We start from the raw sequence: 12,017 nt of genomic DNA, 5'->3' as shown, positions 1-12,017 counted from the left end.
GATCAGGTAAGGAGGTGGGTGAAATGTCCTTTATCCTCTATTGTAAGGATTTTGTAATAGAAGAAGCTAAAAGCTGGGCTTTTCAAAAGCATTTAAGAGAACGTACAGTATCTTCTCGCACACCATTTATAATAAGGAAGACTTTATACTGTGCCTTATTTCAGTATTGTATATTTAGCCTCCATTGAAAATGTAAGGGCATGTTAGGCCTACAGCACACAAGCTGCATACCAATGTCGACCTCCCCAGCTTCTATGACAGTGTGTTTTATCTGATGTCACTGGGGTGACGCCCATTAACATGTTTAAGGGCTCTATTCAATCAGATCCACTATAGCCGACATCCAAATAGCGTTTGTTTTGGCGGTGTCGGGGCCGGAACTGCGTTAGGGCTGTCAAATCCACAAGCGGCTCCTGGCATCTAAAGCGGACATTGCCATTGGCTGCACGGTGTCGCATTAAGAGAAATCCCATGCAGCCTTGTGTCGTGACGTGACTTTAATATATGACGGTTATTTATCGAATCACCTAACTATGTTTAATTGTCACTCGATTAAATTAATCATGTAACAATTAACTCATTAGGAATTTGGGGCACCACGGAAGAAGTTGTTTAATGAGTTACCATCTCCCGAATTAAACTCTTTGAAGATATATATGTTATATATCGATAACAGTCACTTATCAAATAATTACCTCTTATCAGTCTCATTCTGAACGTTGCATAATCCTTTAACCTGCAAGAACCCTAACCTTATTGATGAATCAGCAATACATAAATTGGCTTAGTTATTAATTTACTAACTAACTAAATAATAACACAATACAAACACACACACACACACACATAGGTTATTGATTACTAACGTCATACAATTAAAACAGGTCCCTTGTGGACTGGACTATGTCACGATCGTCTAAGGAGGAGGACCAATGCGCAGCGTTGAAGGTGAAAATATTTATTTAGCGAATGATCACACGATCAAAACAACAGACGATAACGTGATGTCTACGGTTGAACACAAACCAAATAAGAACAAGAAATCACAAACAATGAATGCCTAACGGCTACCTAAGTATGACTCCCAATCAGAGACAACGAGCTACAGCCCTCTCTGATTGGGAGCCACCCTGGCCAACATAGAAATACAACGACTAGAACATAAACAAATGAACACTCACACCCTGGCTCAACATACTAGAGTCCCCAGAGCCAGGGCGTGACAGTACCCCCCCCCCTAAAGGCGCGGACTCCGACCGCGCCAACCAAATACAACAGGGGAGGGACCGGGTGGGCACTCCGCCTCGGCGGCGGATCCGGCTCCGGACATGACCCCCACTCCTTCTCTAACCCCCCAAAGTACCCCTGGTCCGGTCTGGCCCTGCTGACCAGAGCTGAACTGAACACTGGTGGAGCGGATTGCTCTAGCTCCGGCGTGACGCAGCACCTGACCGGTACCGGACCCGCCACCGGTGGAACAGGCACGGGCCGTGACGACGCACACCACTGGCTTGGTGTGGGGAGCAGGAGCGGGCCGAGCCGGGCTGACGAAACGCACCACTGACTTGGTGCGGGGAGCAGGAGCGGGCCGGACCGGGCTGACGAAGCGCACCACTGACTTGGTGCGGGGAGCAGGAACGGGCCGTGCCGGGCTGACGACGCGCACCACTGACTTGGTGCGGGGAGCAGGAACGGGCCGGACAGGGCTGACGAAACGCACCACTGACTTGGTGCGGGGAGCAGGAATGGGCCGGACTGGGCTGGCGACGCGCACCACAGACTTGGTGCGGAGAGCAAGAACGGGCCGGACAGGGCTGACGAAACGCACCACAGACTTGGTGCGGGGAGCAGGAATGGGCCGGACTGGGCTGGCGACGCGCACCACAGACTTGGTGCGGAGAGCAGGAACGGGCCGGGCCGAGCTGGCGATGCGCACCGTAGACTTGGTGCGAGTGGCAGGAACAGGCCGGACCGTACTGGGAACTCACACCACTGGCCCTACGTGGGGATCAGGAACAGGCCGGACCGGACTGGCAACACACGCCAGTACCTCTCGCCGTGCCTCTACATCTTCCACCCCCTCTTCGACCAGTGGCCCCCGTAACCTGGCGGCCTCCTCTGCCAATCCGCTGGGCCGCTCTGCCGCGGTCTCCTGCTGGCCCGACGTCCACGGCGTTAGCCCCCCCCTAAAAATTTTCTGGGAGTCTCTCTTCCCCGTGGGCTAGGCCTCTATAATTCTCGCCCAACTCTCGCTCTTCTGCTTCCAATCTTCGCCATTCAGCTCCTCATTCGGCTTGACCCAGTCGAAGCTCTTCCTCCACTGTTCCCAAGTCCACCCACTCTGCTCCTCACTAGGCTGCTTGGTCCAGTTCTGGTGGTTTCTTCTGTCACGATCGTCTAAGGAGGAGGACCAATGCGCAGCGTTGAAGGTGAACATATTTATTTAGCGAATGATCACACGATCAAAACAACAGACGATAACGTGATGTCTACGGTTGAACACAAACCAAATAAGAACAAGAAACCACAAACAATGAATGCCTAACGGCTACCTAAGTATGACTCCCAATCAGAGACAACGAGCTACAGCCCTCTCTGATTGGGAGCCACCCTGGCCAACATAGAAATACAACGACTAGAACATAAACAAATGAACACTCACACCCTGGCTCAACATACTAGAGTCCCCAGAGCCAGGGCGTGACAGACTAACAATAGCATGAATGCTTGGGTAGAAGGATGGTCAGAGTAGAAGGGAGAGACATAGATTCAAACTATCGTGGTTACTTTGGAAACTACGCTCACGGAAATACAAATGCTTAAATCTCCACTAAACGCTAATTCGGATTAGAAATGCAACATGTATTTAAACATGTAGCTGTCCTCGATAGTTGAGTTGATGATGTAGGACTCTTGTTTGCCCACCAGAGATCCCAATGTCCTTGGTAGAGTTTCTGGTCATAGTAGTGGTTAAAATTGATACTTTAGATGTACCAGCGGTTGTCTGAGAGGGATTGTCCTTCCCAACTCGTGTCTTTATTGAAAGTTCTCTAGACGACTATACATGCCAGCTGCAGACTGAGATGATAAGGTCTAGTGCATTGTCTTCTTCTTCACCTCGTATAGAGGTTGAGAGTTTCAGAGTTTCTCCATTTCAAACGTGTGGACTAACGTCTCACATTTTCTGGTCTTTCTGGTCTAACAATTTTGTAACGTGTAGCTTCAGCATCACGCTTCTTGGTCTTGTAGAAATTCAACCATTGCAACATCTGGCTTATACCGTAGTATGCTTGGTCTTGCCAAGCTGAACCTTGGCAAGACGGAGCTGCTCTTCCTCCCGGGGAAGGACTGCCCGTTCCATGATCTCGCCATCACGGTTGACAACTCCATTGTGTCCTCCTCCCAGAGTGCGAAGAGCCTTGGCGTGACCCTGGACAACACCCTGTCGTTCTCCGCTAACATCAAGGCGGTGACCCGATCCTGCAGGTTCATGCTCTACAACATTCGGAGAGTACGACCCTGCCTTACACAGGAAGCGGCACAGGTCCTAATCCAGGCACTTGTCATCTCCCGTCTGGATTACTGCAACTCGCTGTTGGCTTGGCCTGCCTGTGCCATTAAACCCCTACAACTCATCCAGAATGCCGCAGCCCGTCTGGTGTTCAACCTTCCCAAGTTCTCTCACGTCACCCCGCTCCTCCGCACACTCCACTGGCTTCCAGTTGAAGCTCGCATCTGTTACAAGACCATGGTGCTTGCCTATGGAGCTGTGAGGGGATTGGCACCTCTGTACCTTCAGGCTCTGATCAGTCCCTACATCCAAACGAGGGCATTGCGTTCATCCACCTCTGGCCTGCTGGCTCCCCTTCCTCTGCGGAAGCATAGTTCCCACTCAGCCCAGTCAAAACTGTTCGCTGCTCTGGCACCCCAATGGTGGAACAAGCTCCCTCACGACGCCAGGACAGCAGAGTCACTCACCACCTTCCGGAGACATTTGAAACCCCACCTCTTTAAGGAATACCTGGGATAGGATAAAGTAATCCTTCTACCCCCCCCACCCCCCCCCCCTAAAAAAAAAAAAAAAAAGATATTGTAAAGTGGTTATCCCACTGGCTATGGGGTGAATGCACCTATTTGTAAGTCGCTCTGGATAAGAGCGTCTGCTAAATGACGTAAATGTAAATGTAAATGTAAATGTATCCAGGCTCTGTCGCCGCCGGCCGCGACCGGGAGACTCATGGGCGGCGCACAATTGGCCCAGCGTCGTCCAGGGTAGGGGAGGGAATGGCCGGCAGGGATGTAGCTCAGTTGATAGAGCATGGTGTTTGCAACGCCAGGGTTGTGGGTTTGATTCCCACGGGGGGCCAGTATAAAAAATTTAATAAAAGATGTATTCACTAACTGTGAGTCGCTCTGGATAAGAGCGTCTGCTAAATGACTAAAATGTAAAATGTAAATGTAATGGAGTTGTAGTTTTAAACCATTTTGTAACGTTTAGCTCACACTTCACGTCTGCTGGTCTTGTAGAGTGTCAACCATTTTAAGCCGTGGGGCTTCCTGGTCTGAGGGGAATTTCGTCACGAGGCTTTTTATGCACTCGGGGTAAAAGGGGCGTTCCATCATGTTTGTGCTAATCTGGGCGTGGCCACTGACTGAGAACAAATCAATATGGAAAACAATCATCTCATCTAGAATGCTAAAATCACATTGCTATTTTCACGAAAGTATCATTATACTTAATCATTCGTTTTATACAACAATTAGATGCAAACCTCATAACTGGGAAGTGTACAACCCCAGAGATACAGTTATGTTGTTCCACCGTCTTTAATGATATCACAACATAGTAACGAATTCGACATGATTGTTCTTTAAGTCTCCACCGACGATTTCCCACATTCTTTTAATTAGGAATATTGTTTCATTATCCACTTTTGGATCATCGTTGCGGTCCCCCTCTGGTGGTTTACCTTAGGAGGATCTCTGCAAGCTGCAGGCCACCACATGAATGACCAGGGGATGTCCTGCTTGGGAATCGCCGTTGTGGTCCCCCTCTGGTGGTTTACCCTGGTAGGCTTTCTTCCAACGGAGCAGTCCACCACAAGAATGGTCAGCGGGCGTCCTGGTTGGGCATCGCCGTTCCGGACCCGTCGTCCGGTCGTCCAGGCTGGTAGATCTGGGCAGTAACTTAGGCAGATCTTAACAACGCACACACACACTCACAAAATACATAATTACATTTATTTCCCAAATGAGCGGCATTGTGGCACTAACTGATGGTTATATGGGGAACTTGTTTATGGCTCTATAACTTTGTGTCAGAGAAAGTGAAACAAAAATGAAATAAAGTACAAACAAAAGAGAAAACAAATATAGTTACCACACCTTAATCATCTAATTGGACTGTATTCTATATACGTCCACGTTCTTGGCTAAATGACTCTATCATGCCATTGTCTCTAATGTCATGTCTAGGGTTTTCCCACTTAGTGGTGTGTTGCTTAGGCACTATCCTAAGTTGATAACTACATGATAAGTCTACAGCTTGTAAGGCACTAGCTTCAGACAGTCTACAGGGATGACCTATGGACTTCTGGGGAGAAACTGGTGAGTACGGTAGCTGTAGAATCAAAGGCCTCAGGGTACATTTTCAACTTTACCCAGGCTGGTGTTTTGCTCGAACACTTAAGTGATTCTAGCGTAAATCCTCATGAAATGTTCCATTGTACATGTGCGTTTATGCTTACACAAGCGCACATGCCAAGGGAAAGAAAACCAAGTATCCTGGTAGGCTGCAACCTGTTCAGAATGAGTCTGACGTAATCAGATAATTTTCATGTCAATGCCTGGAGGTCAGTAAGAATTGGTGTTGAGGGAACCTGTAGTGGTTTCACGGTGTATTACACCATTGTAGTGGCGATAGGTATGAAGGAGTCTATTTCATAGCTATGTTATCCCCAGGGGAGCTAGCCTCACGACGGAAGTACTCTATAAGCACTGAACAAGTCGTACGCGGTGTGATCATGGTTCATGACTTCTAATAACTTTCCTCCTGAATGGAGGGTTCTATTTATTAGTGGCATGTGTGTTAACCATCAGAAGAGTGTTTTAGGAGATTCCCTTCCACGTGTTGCAATCTGAGTGACTTGTTAGGTCTCTAACCTTCTTACTGATTGTGGCTGGACTGACTGTTACTGGCATTGGTACTGGTACTCAAGGGGACCAGCTATCCTACCGGTGTATTCTGAAATGTTATCCTACCGGAATACCTGATTAGAGAATTTTACTAGTTGCATTGTAGCTGAACTACACATGGCAAGGAATGATTATCGTTGCCATTTGTTTTGGTGGTGGAAAGTCCACTGGAGTTCTTTTACGACCAGTGTGGTACACCTCAGTGATATTTCAGATGTGTTCTAAGGTTATCCCTGTCAAGGGGCTTGTCTGCTCCTCTCTATTCTCATGGGGAAGTTTACAACTAGATTTGTTTCCTGCTCTGGCGGTCTCTTACAGTGTTGCTCGTACGCTCAACCCCCCCACCGGCCTCGATGAGGCTCATCATGGGTCTGGACTAGTATTCCCTCCCTTTGTGTCTTTGGACCCCCCCACCAGCGGTGGGTGTTGCTGTCCGAGGCACAAACGAAAAGGGCGGACCCTTTGTATGAGTTGTCAGCAGCCGCGTGGTTAGTAGATTGGCTGTAACCATTTAACCAAATATTGAAAACGCTCAGTGGCTGTCGTGGCCTGTCAATCACCACAGCATCCACGTGTGGCAACCGTTCCAGTGCCTGCGAACTGAGACGAGGATATCTTTCTGCCATATGGCACAGTGTTTCACCAGTGGGAATCATCGGGTCAGTTGCGGGACTGACGCCATTCGATTCATTGTAAACAATTTGATTGTTAACGTCCTTGCTAAGGTTGTTAATTCTGGTGGACCTGTTGTCAAGCAAATTCCATGTCTAGTCATAGTGACTTGTCTTTTTCCTGTTTATCAAATTCTTTCCGGTTCATTATTTCTCTTAGCAGAGCTTTTAGCGAGTATTGGAGTATGCTTCTGTGTAAGGGTTGGTGTGAGGTGTGACCCAGGTGCGGTGCAGGATAGACAGTAGGCAGTAGGCAGAGATGGTGAAACAAGGATCTTTACTGGTGGTCCCAAAACCAGGATACAAAATAACGGACTTGTCACGCAAAAATAAAGGAGGAGCTCAAAAAACAGGCTGACAGGGAGATCACTTCTCAAGTACCTGTACATACGTCTCGCGATCAGACACTGATTAGTACTGTTTGGCATCGAGAACTAGCAGAGAAAACAGAGCAACAGAAAACAGGGAACTGAGGGCATAAATACACAGGTGAACAGGTAGACACAGGTGACACCAATAAGATATTGATTAGTCCAGACTGTGAGTGAGGAGGTGCCTAGGTTGTCGGATGATGACACCTAGTGGGTCGCTCAAGAACTGCGACCCCCTCCTGTAACACTTCTGTCGTCATTGAACCCTTTTTCACCCTTGTTACACTTGTGCTCTTACACTTTGGTTGGATTGGGTGCAGGAACGTAGCGATCCGGTCAATTGTAGCGGTAGTCGTTTCGCTGGCGATGTACTTTACAGTTATTTCGACCGTGGTGGGTATTGGTATCGTGGTTTCGTGGTAGAAACCGTTGTTGTGCGTCATCTCTTGAAGCTTAAATACCTAATAATGCACCCTCTAACTGGAGTGAGTGCTCCTGTTCAAACTCCAAAATCGAGATGTCAGGGCTCTTAGCGCTGCGCACTTTTGATGCCTCAAAAGCTGTGCTCGCAAGCTCTCTGAGTTCTGAGATTGGCAAACCAACGTGGGCTGTAGGACCCAAGTAGGTAAGGAAGGTGGGATACATGTTCGACAGAAATATTTGTTTGAATGGTAATAGCTCTTCCATTCTGGTTTCAGTGAGTAGGCCAAAGTAAGCTGAACGAAGCCTATGATAGTAAGCTTGTGGGTGTTCATTCCGAGCTTGTTTGAGAGTGTTAGCCAACGAGCTGTTGTGTTTACAAGTCGCAGAAATCAAATCAAATTTTATTGGCCACATGCGCCGAATACAACAGGTGCAGACATTACAGTGAAATGCTTACTTACAGCCCTTAACCAACAGTGCATTTATTTTATTTTTTTAAAGGAGAATTAAAAAAAGAGCAGAAGTAAAATAAAATAACAGTAGGGAGGCTATATATACAGGGGGGTACCGGTGCAGAGTCAATCTGCGGGGGCACCGGCTAGTTGAGGTAGTTTAAGTAATATGTACATGTGGGTAGAGTTAAAGTGACTATGCATAAATAATTAACAGAGTAGCAGCAGCGTAAAAAGATGGGGTGGGGGGTGGGGGGGGGGGGGGGGGCAGTGCAAATAGTCCAGGTAGCCATGATTAGCTGTTCAGGAGTCTTATGGCTTGGTGGTAGAAGCTGTTGAGAAGTCTTTTGGACCTAGACTTGGCACTCCGGTACCGCTTACCATGCGGTAGCAGAGAGAACAGTCTATGACTAGGGTGGCTGGAGTCTTTGACAATTTTGAGGGCCTTCCTCTGACACCGCCTGGTATAGAGGTCCTGGATGGCAGGAAGTTTGGCCCCAGTGATGTACTGGGCCGTACGCACTACCCTCTGTAGTGCCTTGCGGTCGGAGGCCGAGCAGTTGCCATACCAGGCGGTGATGCAACCAGTCAGGATGCTCTCGATGGTGCAGTTGTATAATATTTTGAGGATCTGAGGACCCATGTCAAATCTTTTCAGTCTCCTGAGGGGCAATAGGCTTTGTCGTGCCCTCTTCATGACTGTCTTGGTGTGTTTGGACCATGATAGTTTGTTGGTGATGTGGACACCAAGGAACTTGAAGCTTTCAACCTGTTCCACTACAGCCCCGTCGATGAGAATGGGGGCGTGCTCAGTCCTCTTTTTTTCCTGTAGTCCACAATCATCTCCTTTGTCTTGGTCACGTTGAGGGAGAGGTTGTTATCCTGGCACCACACGGCCAGGTCTCTGACCTCTTCCCTATAGGCTGTCTCATCGTTGTCGGTGATCAGGCCTACCACTGTTGTGTCGTTGGCAAACTTAATGATGGTGTTGGAGTCGTGCCTGGCCATGCAGTCATGGGTTAACAGGGAGTACAGGAGGGGACTGAGCACGCACCCCTGAGGGGCCCCCATGTTGAGGATCAGTGTGACAGATGTGTTGTTACCTAACCTTACCACCTGGGGGCGGCCCGTCAGGAAGTCCAGGATCCAGTTGCAGAGGGAGGTGTTGAGCTTTGAGGGCACTATGGTGTTGAATGCTGAGCTGTAGTCAATGAATAGCATTCTCACATAGGTGTTCCTCTTGTCCAGGTGGGAAAGGGCAGTGTGGAGTGCAATAGAGATTGCATCATCTGTGGATCTGTTGGGGCGGTATGCAAATTGGAGTGGGTCTAGGGTTTCTGGGATAATAGTGTTGATGTGAGCCATGACCAGCCTTTCAAAGCACTTCATGGCTACAGACGTCAGTGCTACGGGTCGGTAGTCATTTAGGTAGGTTATCTTAGTGTCCTTGGGCACGGGGACTATGGTGGTCTGCTTGAAACATGTTGCTATTACAGACTCAGTCAGGGACATGTTGAAAATGTCAGTGAAGACACTTGCCAGTTGGTCAGCACATGCTCAGAGTACACATCCTTGTAATCCGTCTGGCCCTGCGGCCTTGTGAATGTTGACCTGCTTAAAAGTCTTACTCACATTGGCTACGGAGAGCGTGATCACATAGTCATCCGGAACAGCTGTTATTGATGTGGTGTACTCCTCAATGCTATCTGAAGAATCACGGAACATGTTCCAGTCTGTGCTAGCAAAGCAGTATTCTCCCGAGTGGCGCAGTGGTCTAAGGCACTGCATCGCAGTGCTAGCTGTGCCACTAGAGATCCTGGTTCAATTCCAGGCTCTGTCGTAGCCGGCCGTGACCGGGAGACCCATAGGGTGGCGCACAATTAGGATAGGGGAGGGAAAGGCCGGCAGGGATGTAGCTCAGTTGGTAGAGCATGGTGTTTGCAACGCCAGGGTTGTGGGTTCGATTCTCTGGGGGCCAGTATGAAAAAAATAAAAAAGAATGTATGCACTCACTAACTGTAAGTAGCTCTGGATAAGAGCGTCTGCTAAATGACTAAAATGTTTTGCACTCGCATAGAATGATTTATTTTTCAAAAATGACTTGCGATTGTTTACCACTAGGGGTCACTCACCCTAACCTTATTGATGAATCAGCAATACACAAGTTGGCTTAAATATTTATTTACTAATTAACTAAATAATAACACAATACAAACACACACACACACATAGGTTTTGATTACTAACGTAATACAATTAAAACAGGTCCCTAATGGACTGGACCAACAATAGCATGAATGCTTGGGTAGAAGGAGGGTCAGAGTGGAAGGGAGAGACAGAGATTCAAACTATCGTGGTTACTTTGGAAACTACGCTCACGGAAATACAAATGCTTAAAACCCCACTAAACGCTCATTCGGATTAGAAATGCAACATGTATTTACGTGTAGCTGTCCTTGAGTTGATGATGTAGGACTCTGGTTTGCCCACCAGAGATCCCAATGTCCTTGGTAGAGTTTCTGGTCGTAGTAGTGGTTATAATGGATACTTCAGATGTACCAGCGGTTGTCTGAGAGGGATTGTCCTTCCCAATTCGTGTCTTTAGTGAAAGTTCTCTAGACGACTATACATGCCAGCTGCAGACTGAAATGATAAGGTCTAGTGCATTGTCTTCTTCTTCACCTTGTGTAGAGGTTGAGAGTTTCAGAGTTTCTCCATTTCAAACGTGTGGACTAACGTCCCACGTTTTCTGGTCTTTCTGGTCTAACTATTTTGTAACGTGTAGCTTCAGCTTCACGCTTCTTGGTCTTGTAGGAATTCAACCATTTGCAACATCCGTCTTATACCGTAGTATGCTTGGTCTTCCTTTGGTAATGGAGTTGTAGTTTTAAACCATTTTGTAACGTTTAGCTCACACTTCACGTCTGCTGGTCTTGTAGAGTGTCAACCATTTTAAGCCGTGTGGCTTCCTGGTCTGAGGTGAATTTTGTCACGAGGCTTTTTATGCACTCAGGGTAAAAGGGGCATTCCATCATGTTTGTGCTAATCTGGGCATGGCCACTGACTGATAACAAATCAATATGGAAAACAATAATCTCATCTAGAATGCTAAAATCACATTATCTTCACAAAAGTATTATTATACTTAATCATTCGTTTCATACAACAATTAGATGCAAACCTCATAATTGGGAAGTGTTCAACCCCAGAGATACAGTTATGTTGTTCCACCGTCTTTAATGATATCACAACATAGTAACGAATTCGACATGATTGTTCTTTAAATCCCCACCGACCATTTCCCACATTCTTTTAAGTAGGAATATTGTTTCATTATCCACTTTTGGATGTTGGAGTCTTGGCGGGAAGACTTCCTTTGTCTCACAGGGAAATTCCCTCTCCCAATACTGCATGGCACGGAAAATAACATTTCTGCAAGGAATTTACGACCGGTCATAAAACTGGCCCCTAGGAAAGGGGGTGTTCAAACCTTTGCCAAGCCGGCATCTTTGATCCTCAGCCCATGAGGGCAAGACATGACACTTGTTTACAAGTTCGAACACTGGAATGTGCGATGAAATCTACACCTCGATTAGGCTCATAGAAATCCTCATTTTTTAAAATGATTTTAAATTTGAGTGTCATTATTTCTATATAGCCTACACTTTCTCATTCTGAACTTCTAACGCGAGTGGGACGGGTGTGGCTTTGTGACAATGATCAAGAGCAGCTGCTCACCAATTTGACAGAACCAACGCAGTTACACCTCTGACACCGCCAAAACATCAGCTATGCTGGTGTCGGCTATTGCCGGTTAATGCTTTATCTGATTGAATCTAGGCCTAAGTAAAGGCCCTGTTGTGATGAAGATATACTTGTTGATTCTGTCATTCTCAGCTATCTGT

This window comes from Coregonus lavaretus (assembly GCF_964263955.1).
Source record: "Coregonus lavaretus genome assembly, chromosome: 25".
Classification (NCBI taxonomy): domain Eukaryota; kingdom Metazoa; phylum Chordata; class Actinopteri; order Salmoniformes; family Salmonidae; genus Coregonus; species Coregonus lavaretus.
Note: the sequence above shows the minus strand (reverse complement) of the source record.